At 38.8% G+C, this 13772-nt stretch overlaps 1 pseudogene; it reads right to left on the reverse strand.

Annotated features, from left to right (window-relative positions):
- Positions 1 to 12546: 12546 nt before the first annotated feature.
- LOC143271990 (vomeronasal type-1 receptor 2-like) lies at positions 12547 to 13487 on the reverse strand (annotated as a pseudogene).
- Between the last annotated feature and the right edge of the window lie 285 nt (positions 13488 to 13772).

Here is a 13772-nt window from a genome sequence, read left to right on the forward strand (position 1 = left end):
TGTTCTGGTTCTCTGATCTTCCAGTTCACCCCAATACTTGGCTCTTGTTTGATTTTATTAATAAAGACTCTAAGATTCCTGCTACAGTTTCCTGTATTGAGAAAAAAAACTCCAAGACCAGTTGAGAAATCACCTGCTGCTTGCTCTGCTTTTCTGGCTGCAACCATGAGGAAAACATCTCCCAGGATCTTTGCAGCCCCTGCTTTGCAAAATTATTTGGGGGAAAGTTGAGCTGTGTACGTGAGGAGTTAGAGATTTCTTCTCCAGACTGGCTTGGAATGAATTCTGCATTGTCTAATTCAAGGTCATGTGCTAGTGACTCTGGCTTAAAAGATTTTTTGAACAGTGAAGCCATGCTGGTGAGGATCATCAGAAAAGTCAACTCTGACAGTTTGGAATCTGCCTTGTGACTTAAGGATCTGTTTCAACAATTTGGTGTTGTATAAAAGCTATGAATTAAAAAGAGATGACACACGTGATTAAAGTAAAAAACACTAAAAATTAGCCGTTACAGTTGGTTTCGTTGTTACCTGACAGACGCATAAAGAAGAGCAGAAAATAGCAGCAAGGAAATAAAACAAGGGAAATTAACCTTTCCAGATGGTTCAGTCACAGATGGAATCCTAACTCAGGCCCAGCTCTGTGTCTCACATACAATGCTTGAGGCTTCTCTGGAAGGAGATCGCATCCGAAGCAAGGATTACACCTCATGATAATGAAAGGGGACAGTACCACACTGAGGGAGCATCAAGACTGACTTCCATCTCCAGGAATTCTGATCCTTTGCTCTCATAGAGTGTTCATTCCAAACCTGTCAGAAGTTCCTGATTTCCATAGTTTTGATCCCAAAGGCTGCAGAGCATAGGGGGAAACCTCTGGCAGTGGAATTAAACAGAAGACAGTTCCCAGGAGGTGTCTGCAGTCCTATATAGAAAAGACAGGCTGGACCAGGCTCAGCTGTGTAGGCACAGAGAGGTGACTGTTTCATTTTGGAAAACATAATGTTTGATAGACATGATTTCAAGACTCTATTCTGGGGGAGAAAATAAAACTGTGTGGTCAAAATGAATAGATTTTTTTATTCCTTCGTCTTTTTCTTTCCTTTTCTTTCTTTTTTTTTTTTGGTGTTTGCTTGTTTTTGCTTAAGGGTGTCGTGTAAGCCAGTCTGCATACAAACTCACTAAGTAATTGAGAATGACCTTGGACTCTAATTCTATGGCTTCTACCTCCCCAGTTCTGGAGTTTCAGAGCTGTTCCACTCCTTCAAGTAACCTCTTTTGTGCAATCTGTTTTGTTTATTTTGTCTTTTTGAAGCAGTATCTCCCTGTACAGTCCTGGCTGTTCTGGAACTTGCTAAGTAGAGCACATTGGCTTCATACTCACAGAAATTCACCTGCCTCTGTACCCTGAGTGCTCAGATTAAAGGTGTGTGCCACTGTCCTAGTTAGAATTTTTAATGCTGTGAAGAGACACCATGACTTCAGCAACTCTTGCAGAGAAAACATTTAATTAGGGTGGCTCATTTACAGTTTCAGAGGTTCAGTCTATTATCATCATGACAGGGAGCATGGAGGCAAGCAGGCAGGTGTGGTACTGGAGCTGAGAGTGCAGGCATCTGGCAGGCAACAGGAAGTTGACTGACACACTGGGCAGTAAGTATCCTGAGCATAGGAAAATTCAAAACCTTCCCCCACAATGACACACTTTCTCAAACAATGCCACATGTACTCCAACCTTGCAATACCTCCTAGTAGTACCACTCCCTATGAGATTATGGGGTACAATTATATTAAAACTACCACATTTCACTCTCTGGTTCCCATTTCATAATAATAATATCAAAATGCAAAATGCATTTAGTCAGACTTTAAAAGTCCTCATAGTCTGTCACAGTTCTAGCAATGATTAAAAGTCCAAAGTTCAAAGTCTCTTCTGAGATTCATACAATCACTTAAATGTAATCCTCTATAAAATCAAAAGAAAAAACACATCACATACTTTCAAAATACAATGGCACAGAATATATATTACCATTCCAAACATAGGAAAGGGAGCATAGTGAAATAATACTGGACCAAAGCAAGACTAAAATCCAGCTGGGCAAACTCCAAACTGCACCTTCATGTCTCATGTTGATCTTCAGATGTCCAACTCAGTTCACCTTTGTTGACTACAACACACTTCCTACCTTTGGGTTGGTTCCACTCCCTTTCAGCAGCTCTTTCTGTGGGGATCCCACAACTCTGGCATCTCTAATATCTTGGGTAGTCCTAGGCAATTTGGAATTTCACTTCAAACCTTCACTAAATGGCCTTTCTAGGACTCTGTTAAATTCCTTCACACATGCTTGGTCTCAGCAGCTTTCCTTTGGCTCAGAGGCTAATTCCATTTTCTATTTCTTCTATCATTAACTCTAAAGCCAGAACCCCATGGTTGAAGCTGCCAAGTTCTGCTCCTCACTAGGTTGGAACATTCCACCATGCACCCACTTTAAGCAACATCTTCATCAGGTTTCTGTCTTTCAATGAATGGGCTTAGCTGTCCTGAAACTTGCTCTGTAAACTAGATTGACCCCAAATACAATGATCTGCCCACCTCTGCCTTCCCAGTGCTGGGAATAAAGGTGGGCCACACCACATCTGACTCTAAGCTTTTCTTCAGTTCCGTTTCCCAAGTTGGAAACTTATCTGACGTGGGGTCTTGCCTAGAGGGCACCATTATCTTTATTCCATTTCTCTATGCATTTATCTCTTGAACACAGGATTAAGCTCCATTCCACTTCTTGCTATTCTTTTTTTCTTGAAATTTACATTTTGTATTTTACCCTGCTCAGTTTGTTCCTTTTCATTATAAATCTTCATTATAGATACTAGAGTCTACTAGGCTGTTTTGAGATTTCTTCTGCCAACAGAATTAATTCCAAACTCTTCAATTCAGTCTCAGAAAGATTCTTTGAATAAAGTGAAAAGGAAGCCACTTTCTCTACCAAAATATCACAAGAATGAACATTGGGTAACATAATAAAATACTTCTCCTATGAAACCTCTTGATATAGCCCTTACCACCCTCCATAGTCCATCAAATCACAGTCAGTAGCACTTTTTTCCCACACTCCTACAAGTATGGCCCATCAAGCAGCACTTAAAATGTTCAACTGCTTTTCTAATCCACAGTCCCCAGGTCCATATTACTCCAAATAAACACAGGCTTATCACAATACCCCAGTCACTGGTACTAACTTCTGTCTTAGAGATTTCATTGCTGTGAAGGGACAACATGACTATGGCATCTCTTATAAAGAAAACATTTCATTGGGATGGTTCACTTACAATTTCAGAGGTTCTGTCCATCATCATCATGGCAGAGAGCATGGTGGCATGCATACAGACATGGTACTGGAGCTCAGAGTGCTACATCTTGCAGGCAATAGGAAGTCAACTGACACACTGGGCAGTATCCTGAGCATAGGAAATCTCAAAGGCTGCACCCACGGTTACACACTTCCTTTAACAAGACCAAACCCATTCCATCACAGCCATGCCTCCTAATACTGCCACTCCTTATAGTATTATGGCAGCCAATTACATTCACACTACCACAGCCACCATGACTGGTTTTCTAAAAGCACTCTCTTTGTTTGGTTGGATTATATGCTGTGAAATTAATTTGTTGAGGTTTTCATCACAAAGACTATGGGCTCAATTCAAAATACTTCTTGACCTCAGCACAAAAGACAGAACCCTAAATGTCATAATCCCAAAAAAGGCATGAAGTTCAGGGATTAAAAATTCTGATATCTAAAGTCCTCTAAAACCACAATGCTGAAATTTTTGAGTATTAAAATCTCTATGAGAATAGCAGAATATCATTAGGAGTCATTTGTATTAATACATTTATTTCTTAAACAGATTTACCCTAGTTCTCTGGCCACTTAGTCTCTTCTTCTTCTTGCTTACTCAAGCACTATTGGCTATGATCTTCTTTCTCATGGAGTGTGCATTATGTCATACCAGGTGTTGGTTGGCTACTCTCACAAGTTACTCTCAAAGTACTCTACACCCCAATGGCCTAGAGTACTTTGCAGCCAGAAAAGATTACAGGTCAAAAAATTTGTGAATGTGTTGGTGTTTACATTTCTCTGTTGGGATTCTGCAGAGTACCTTCCTGCACCAAAGAGACTAGAATGTAGGGGTGAAGGCTCCATGTAGACACCAGTTCTCCTTCTCCATGTTCAATGATTTGTTTGAGGGTTGTCTCAGCATTGGGACCCCACAGCCACTTTGAGGAAAACAACCTTTGTGTCAACAACAGCCTAGGTTGTTTGGGGATATCCATGGAACCCCATTGGCCAAAACTCAATTAAATACAAGCTAGTCATGCCTCAGGGAGCCCTGAGTGGTGACAAGAGATGGCCAGTTGAGCCTCTGAATCCCCCATTAGTAGAAGTTCTCAAAGGGTTTCCCACATCAATTCCAATATGTTTCTACTGTACTAGTTTTCCATTCCACCTCAAAATGCCCAGAATTCCAACAGTCTCTCCCTGCACTCTCCCCTTGCACCCCATCTTCCTCACCACCTCATTACTCCACTCTTGTTCCTATGTACCCAGTCTGCATGTAATGTCCATTTTATTTCTCCCTCCCAGGGAGATACATGTTTCACCTTGAGACTCCTCTTTTTTTTCCTAATATCTCTATGTATATGAATTGGAGCTTGGTTATTTTTTACTTTTTGGCTAATCTCTGCTTATAAGGGAATGCATATCATATTTATCATTTTGGTTCAGGGTTACTTCACTCATGATAATTTTTTCTAGTTCCATCCATGTAGCAGGAATCTTAAAAAGTCTCTATTAATAAAACAAACCCAGAGACAAGTATTGGGGTGAACACTGGAAGATCAGAGAGACAGAATAAACCACAGCTAACCTCATCTGGCCAACTTCTCAGCTGATCTTGTTTCCTTAGACTGGAAGCCTCTGTGTCCTCATATCCGAATGGCTCTCTGATCAACTGTGCTGCTCAAAACCTAAAAGCTTAACCAGCCAAATGCTTCTAGTTTCTGGTCCTCACACCTTATATACCTTTCCGATTTCTGCCATCACTGCCTGGGATTAAAGGCTTGCTTTCTTGGGTTAAAGGCATGAACTGTTTTCTTGAACTGATGGATTTCTGTCTCTGGAATGCTAGGATTAAAGGTGTGTGCTACCACTGCCTATCCTAAGTATCTAGTGGCTTTTCTGTTCTTTGACCCCAGAGATGTTTATTAGGGTACACAATATTTAGAGAACACAATACCACCACATTTCCTCTCTTTTTGTCTAAAATTTTAAAAAGCTTATAACCAATACAAGAAAAACTATCCAATAAGTATATATAGTATATACAGTCAAGAATTATATTAATGATGTCAAGTCCATTAAAATTTGTCAGATTCAGATAAAAACTCCATTATATATATATATATATATATATATATATATATATATATATATATATATATATATATATTAACAATGTCCAGTAACATTTGATAAACTCACAAAATTTTTTCATTACTCATCTTATTTAAAACAAGTAGTTCCTTTTTAAAAGTATTTTTTCTTTTCATAATAGATTCAGTAATCTACCTTTTGTCATTTTTATATCTTCCCCTTTTTCTTTTTAGTGTAGATTCAGGGATCTACCCATTTATCCTATTATTTCTTTATCTTTTTTTTAAACAAAAACTCTGAATCTAATCTCCTTGTTAAGCTTTTTTCCTAACCATAAAAAATTAACAACTTGTAACCAACCATCTAAACAATGACAATATTCATAACTCATAAAACAACCAAAAAAAAAACCCCTCCCATCCCACCTCTTGGGAATATGGGCGTTGTTTTCTTAAAATTACTTCCTCTTTCTAGGGGTGAAGACATATTTAGGGGATCCTGAAAAGAAATGTTTTGGGTTAATTGTCCTGTATCATTTGTTCAGTCTCTGCATAACAGGAAAGTTTAGGGCTTGTCACAAGTTCTTGTTTAAGTAGTCTGTCAGGCTGGATCATCTCAGCTAGTCATCTCGAAATTGATCTGACCAGTTTGTAGTCCAAAGTTGATCTTTCCTTGGCGTTAATCAGCTTAATGACTTTACCATAGTCCATTTGGAATCATCTTTGTGGAGTCCTGTCTTCCTTTTGAAGATTTCAAAACCCTGTTAGGCATGGTCATGGTCATGGTTATGGTTCCCTGCAGATATTTTTTTCGTTTTTGGTTCCTCATCTGTGGTTTGGAGTAATCACAGTCTGATAAATGTCTGTCTCTCAAAATCAAGAATGTTCTTCCCTAGAAGAGAAAATCTTCACAGCAATTTCTCTCCACCATTTGTCTTAACAAACTTTTCCAAACTGACCTTTGTCAATGCTTTCTGGTAACACAATGGTCCTGGCAATTCTTCTATGAACAAGCAGCAGTAAACCATTTGTCCCAGGGAGCATCATCACCGCGGTCACCAACACAATGAGAAGAAGTCAGCAATTCAGAACAGGAACCTCTGCCTCCAAAGGCCCACCACTGTTTGTGGTTCGATCTGGGCCAAAGCTTCTCACAAGCCTCCTAGGCCAGCCTCAAACTCAGGATCCTCCTACTGGCGGAGTGAAGCTTGGGCCTGAGCTGGGGCACAGAAGGCCACAGGCAAGCAGCTTTTTCATGAATACATACCACGAACTTGGGCGCCAGATGTAACAGGAATCTTAAAGAGTCTTTGTTAATAAAACAAACCCAGAGCCAAGTATTGGGGTAAACACTGGAAGATCAGAGAGACAGAACAAGCCACAGCCACCTCATCTGGCCAACTTCTCAGCTGATCTTGTTTCATCAGACTGGAAGCCTCTGTGTCCTCATACCAGAATGGTTCTCAGCTGAACTGTGCTGCTCAAACCTTAAAAGCTTAACCGGCCAAATGCTTCTAGTTTCTGGTACTCAAGCCTTATATACCTTTCTACTTTCTACCATCACTCCCTGGGATTAAAGGCTCCATTTCTGGGATTAAAGGCCTGAGTCAACATGCTTGCCTGTATCCTTGAACAAATGGACTTCTGTCTCTGGAATGCTAGGATTAAAGGTGTTTGCTACCACTGCCTATCCAAAGTATCTAGTGGCTTTTCTGTTCTCTAACCCCAGATATGTTTATTAGGGTACACATAATTGGGGGAACACAATACCACCACATATCCATTTTCTTGCAACGTTTTGTGTCATTTTTTAACAGCTGAGAAATTAACAATTCTGTAAATGCATTACATTTTCTGTACCCACTCTTATGTTGAAGGAGAACAAGGTGCTTTTCAGTCTCTGGCTGTTATAAATAAAGCCACAATACATATAGTAGAACAAGTGTTCTTTATGTTGGATGGATAATCCTGTGAGTATATGCCCAAGAGTGGCATACCTGGATCTTCAGGTATACTGATTCCCAACTTTCCAGAAGGCTTCTCTTATAATCTTCCACATTCCTCAAATCCTTTCTAATCCTCTCCTATATCCTACTCATTGAAACTACTTTCTTTCTCCTTCTTATGAACAACAAAAGGAAAGACACAAGGGAATAGAAAAAAATCACTGGATTAATAGAGTGTACAATTTGTGTTGGCCAACTTTTCCTGATATAAAGCCTGCCCTTGAGTATGGTTAATATACACAGTGTCACTCCATTAAAGAAAACTGATTTTTTTCTCCTAGCATGTTTCAATTGTAAATAGCTTCTTGGTTAGGGGTAGAAATTTAACAAATTTTCATAAAGTTTGGAATGAAACCTCAAGATGAAAGGAAGCAATGAATAAATGAATAAAGGAAAGAATGAATAAAGAAGGAAAAGAATTCCAACTTAATGAGGGATAATCTTTGGGATCTTGTAGAAGTGATTAGATTTTTATAGGAAGGGGTGGACAATCGGCACTTCTGTAATTAAACAATCTCCAATTCTTGTTAAATAATTCAAGTCTCAATTCTAATCACAGCAATATAGTCAAGTCCCCCACCCATGTCAATCTTCTTTGTAATTATCAGTGTTGGGACATGAAAATAATGTCATCTGCATGCTGTGTGGTGACAGAACAGCATGTGCCGAGAGGAAAGGCTGAGTAAGTCCTGTGTTGAGATGAGATTCTGGGCCCTGAGTTTATAGGTTTATTATTCCCAGGTCTCCTTTTCTACTACAGGAGTGATTTCCAGCTCCACTCTAGATCCATAACACCATCTACATAGGGGGCAGAAAAAACTTTTGAATGACTTTCAACCAATTACATGTAAGTGCAAAGGTGTCCACATCAGCAGAGCAAATTCAGTGAAGCAATTAGGAGTAATTAGGAAGAAAACATCACAGTGAGCTTCCAGTGCTACAAGGAATTCAGAAGACACAAAGGGCCAATACTAAGACTATGAAGTTGGTTGCATGACCTTGAGGAATGTGGGACAGGCTGAGAGCTTTTTCCAATGCCCAGACATCCTTGGAGATTTTTTTAACTCTGAAGAGTAACAGAATTAATAATCTTTTTTTTTAAAAAGATGCAGTAGATAACCTTTCTCTCTCATTCTTTAAATTACATTTTCTAAAAGACAGATTAATATACCTAGATAGAATAATGCTGTTGTCATACCTTTTTTTTACAAACTATATTTTATTCATTTCTATGTTTATAAAATAATTTATATGGATAGGTAAATGTATACACTCTCATTTAGAGTTTTTGCTCTGAAATTCCTCATAAGTGGAATACAGTGCACATATGTATATGTTGACCGGTACAAAATTCAAAACAGATTATGGTTATTGGAGCAAATTTTATTAATTCTTTGAATATCATATATACATACAATGCACTTTGATCATGTTCACCACCTTACTTTCACTCCTAAGTCCTCTAGATTTAGCCCTACATTCTCAACCTCCCCCAATTTTATGTCCTTTATGTTATATAACCCACCAAATTAAATTTCTGCCCTCCATATACTCATAGGTGTACAAGTCCATCCACTGGAGCTTGCTTGACCTACTAGGGGCCACACCCTTAAGGAAACCTAATCTTCCCATCTCAGAAGCCATGAACTGTCTATAGCTACTCAGTCATTGCTGGGCTCTCAGGAACCCCTTCCTATTTGAACATATTGACTAATCTGATCTTGTACAGATCTCATGCAGGTAACCAATTAATTGTGAGATCATGAGTGCCATGGTCCTGTCATAGACAGTAGGTACTGTTTTTCTCTGATTGACCCCATGATATCTGCCTCTTGCATGCAGTCTTTCCACTCCCTTTTCCATGATGTTACCTGAACTTTGCAGTGAGGAGGATCATACATATATCCCATTTGTGACAGATGATTACAGAGTCATTTAGTCTCTGCTCTTTGGTCAGTGTGATAGCCACCTTCACGGTACAAATAAACTTCTCTGGCAAGTTCTATGGGTATAGATACATAAATTTAAAGGGCAGTTTGACACTGTGTCCACTTACAAAAATAATAGCAGTAATTTCATCCATGGGGCCTGTGAGTTCTGACCAAAATTGCAGCATCCAGAATGTGTTTCTTCTTGAAGAATAAGTCCTAAATCCAGCCCTTGATAGATGACCCCAATAACAGTTGTGCTACCTTTGTACCTAAGGATATATCTTACTATGTCAGTCAAGGATTAATACTCTCTTGGAGTTTTATGTCAATTATTAAAATATGGTAAACAATGCATTTAAAAGGTGGGTAACATTTGCCCATTCAAAATTGTTATAATTAAAGTCTTGTTTGGGGGAGTGAAGTTAACAATAAGGACTAGTGAGATTACTCTTCTTTGCCCATGTAAGTGTGAGAACGTTTCAGAGAGGTTCAATTTAAGGAAGAAAAACCCACTTTGAATCAGAGTGATACCATGCCATAGGCTGATGTAGAGGTTTAATAAAAAGGGACAAAGGGAAAAAATGAAGTGCGCACAGGCATTCCTATCACTGCTGCCTGACTGCGAACTCAACAGTGACATACACGTTCAGCTCTCTCACCACAACTCCAGCTTCCCTCACTGCTGCTCCCTTACCATGATGGACTCTGCCTTCAGACTGCTGGGAACAAAGCTTTCCTTATTTGATTTGCCCTTTGTCTGGCATTTTGTCACAGTAACAAGAAAGAGAAATAACACATCCATCAAATACTCACCCTTGTGTCCTAGGTTCCTTTGTCTTTGTTGCTTTGTAGAGTATGATGTGTGTGTGTGTGTGTGTGTGTGTGTGTGTGTGTGTGTGTGTGTGTGTGTTTGTGTGTGCTTTTGAAAGTAACATTTTTTTCCAATTCCATATTTTGAAAATGCTTCCTCTAAATTTCTAATGGTATTGCAATACTTCCAAAGAAGCAGAAGTGAGAAGTTTTATTATTTTAGCTAATTGTCTTTTAAAAAAATGTTACGATGTGAGATAATTTCAAGCTCATAGAAAAATTGCAAAAGCTAATAAAAAGTTTTCTCATCCAATTTTACTCATATTCTAATGCAAGATAAGACTGTTTTCTGGGATAGTGGACATTCTGGATGCAAATTTTCATTTGTTTTGGGGTTGGAAGATCAAATGATAATATGTAAGATGCAGAGAAAGCTCACAGATAATGATTTGAAAAGAGATTAAGAATTAAATCAGGGAAGATTAAAAATGCTCAGGTTCATACAAACACAACTAAGGAAAATTGTCCTCTTTCTTGAAAAAGAGAAATGGAAGAAAAACTAAAGATGAGCTATCTGAATGAAAGAAACTTAAATGTGTAGAAACAGACTGTCTAGACAGACTCAAGGAGGGCACTCAAGGTTTGGTAGTGTCACTGTTACTTAGAAATAATATGTCAATGCCTGTTAACAATGGTGCTAAAACTCAGGATTGAAAGTCTCTGCCCCCTGTGCATGTGCTTGTTGTTGTTTTGTTTTTGATTTTTGGTTTTTTGGAGACAGGGTTTCTCTATGTAGCTTTGAGCCTTTCCTGAATCTCTCTCTGGGACCAGGCTGGCCTTGAACTCACAAAGATCTGCCTGCCTCTGCTTCCCACACCATGGAGAAGATGAAGCTTTTATCCCCCAGTGGGAAGGACTTGGGTGATTGGGGTGTACATTCTCTAGGAACCAGAAGACCCAAGGTACACCCATCTTTCCTTTGCAGAAAAAGAGAAATTTTCTCCAAGGAAAATTATTATAAATAAAGCATATTATTAATTTTACTCCTCAGGGAAAAGCCAGAGGCTAGAGGAATATTTTCATGAAGAAAAGAGTTAGTGTAACAAATAGAATTATACACAAATAAAACATTTTGATGAACCTTGTAGAAAGTGGATGTTATAGAACATGGCATGGAGCAGCTAGAGTCATGGAGATAAAATGAACCAAATGTGACACGGGGTAGTGGAGACAGGCTTTATTTTTTTTATTTTAAAGCATGTCTTAATTGTACATAGCAATGGATTGCATCATGATAATTCACACATGTGCATTAGTTGTTTGTGTCCTATTCATTCTTCACTGTCTCATCTGTGTCCCTGTTTCCTGCTCTCTAGTTCTTTTCCTCTTCTCAGTAGTTCATTTTTCACTCTGACTCTTTTATGTTCCTTAATTTCACATGAAAGAAAATGTAATATTTGCATTTCGGAGGCTAATTTTCTTAAGCTGATTTCTGATCCCTCCATTTTTCTACAACACTTTCAGACTAGTGATGATGATACTTGAAGGATTATAGTCTCTACATATGAGAAGCAAAAAAAAAAAACACTATGAAGCTGGAGAGCTGGTTCAGTGGTTAAAAAGCATTTAGTGAACTTCTAGAGGAACAGAGTTTAGTTTCCACCAATCACATTAAGTGACTCCTACTACCTGTAATTCAAGTTCCAGAGAATCCAGAATGCTCTCCTTACCTCTGTGGACAGCAGGATTCACATGGTAACATACGTAGCACAAACAGCTACACAAAATTTAAACAAAATGTAATGAAACTTCTCAGGGCTGGGGAAATGGCTTGGTGCTTAAGAGCACTGATTGCTCTTCCAGAGGACACAGGCTCTTTGTCCAGCACTCAATGGTGGCTCAAATCACCTGTTACTCCAGTCCTTAAAGGTTGAACATCGTCTTCTGACCTCTGCAGGTTTGCGTGTGGTACATAGACACACATGTAGGAAAAAAGTATGCATGCATGCGAATATAAAACACCTCATTCACACCCATAAGAGCCTAAAATCTTTCACTGATACTTCAGATAAGATCAGGACTCACATACATATTTTTTCATGTTGACCTATACTTTGCCAATTGTTATCTACTAATTTGTATAATATGATGATTTCACATATATGAACAATTCTCATTATTGGATAAGAAACTCTGTAAGAAAAAGCTATAATAAAATGACTATTGATCTGATCATCAGACAGAGGAAACAGGTACAGGATGCAGAATATCTTCAAAATTCAATCTTAGCATTATATAAAAGATTAAAAACACTATGCCAATACATATGAAAGGACAAACAGGGCTCATGTCAGACTTGGAGAGAGCTATCTCTTACCACAGCAGGGTGAAAACAGGCTAGAAATAGACTTGACATTGCTGATGAAAACAAAGGGGCAAACTATGGGAAAGCAAATTTCTAGATATAGAAATACACTTACTCCCCATAGCATTGGACCGTTGGAGGAAGTCCTAAAGACAAGCCGGATGGATGACACCGAGTAAGAGATGGTAAATGTGCACACCAGGATGAGGATAGTTTGGGTGGCTCTGTCCTCAGGTGAGACTTTCAGAAAGTGGTGAGCACTGCGGATATGCTTGACTTGTCTCTTATGTTGGTAGAGGAGACTCACCATGAAGACACTCGAGCAGGCCATGAGACCCAGACACAGGCCATCAGAGAAGCACAGTAAGAACATGTACAGTGCAACTGCCACATTGCCAGACACAAACCATGAGCAGTATCCATTACTCCCCAAGTTAGTCATATTTTTCTTGTAAATGGGGCCTAATACTCTTGCTGGAGTCAAGATGTTTAACAGCATGTGCACAAGCCAGATGGGAGAGCAGGAGGGACCAATGTACTTGGTGGTTCTGTGTTTAAACTTGTGCCACCTGGAGTTGTTGGGGCTGATTGTGATTGCTTGGAAGCTACTCAATAGGGACATGACATATAGGGACATCCCTCTCATTGTTTGGTAAATATACAATATGAATTTACATCCAATATCATCCAGGAAATCCTTGAATCCAAAGTGTGCCATTGTCTGTGGAATGCCTTTTGGATGAGAGACAAACAGTTGGCAAAAGTCAAGTGCTCTAGGATCAGGTCTTTGGGCATTAAATGCTTTCCAGTGAATATCAAAACGACATAGTAAAATAGTATTGAGGAATTGCCAAGCATGCCCACTGTAATCTGAGAGAAGAGGAAAATTCCCATTGCCAAGTTTGCAGGAGTCATTTTCATTCCTATGAAAAAGGTAAATAAATGTATCCCAGTCAACAGACTCTAGAAATACGTTATGAGTTTACATTATTTCACGAAGTTAGCTTAAATACAACATTCACCACTTTATTGGATTTACATAGCTATCTCACTGAAGAAGAATGTTAAAAATGTTTTCTTTATAAAAGGAGATTTTCTCTGTTATTGTAAGGGGAAATATTAGATATGTTTACTAAAAAATGTATGTTTTCTCTGGACATGATGGTAGCACCTTGAATTTTAGGACTCAAGAGACAGAGGCAGACAGATCTATAAATTTGCAGCTAA

This window comes from Peromyscus maniculatus, chromosome 1 (assembly GCF_049852395.1).
Source record: "Peromyscus maniculatus bairdii isolate BWxNUB_F1_BW_parent chromosome 1, HU_Pman_BW_mat_3.1, whole genome shotgun sequence".
NCBI lineage: Eukaryota > Metazoa > Chordata > Mammalia > Rodentia > Cricetidae > Peromyscus > Peromyscus maniculatus.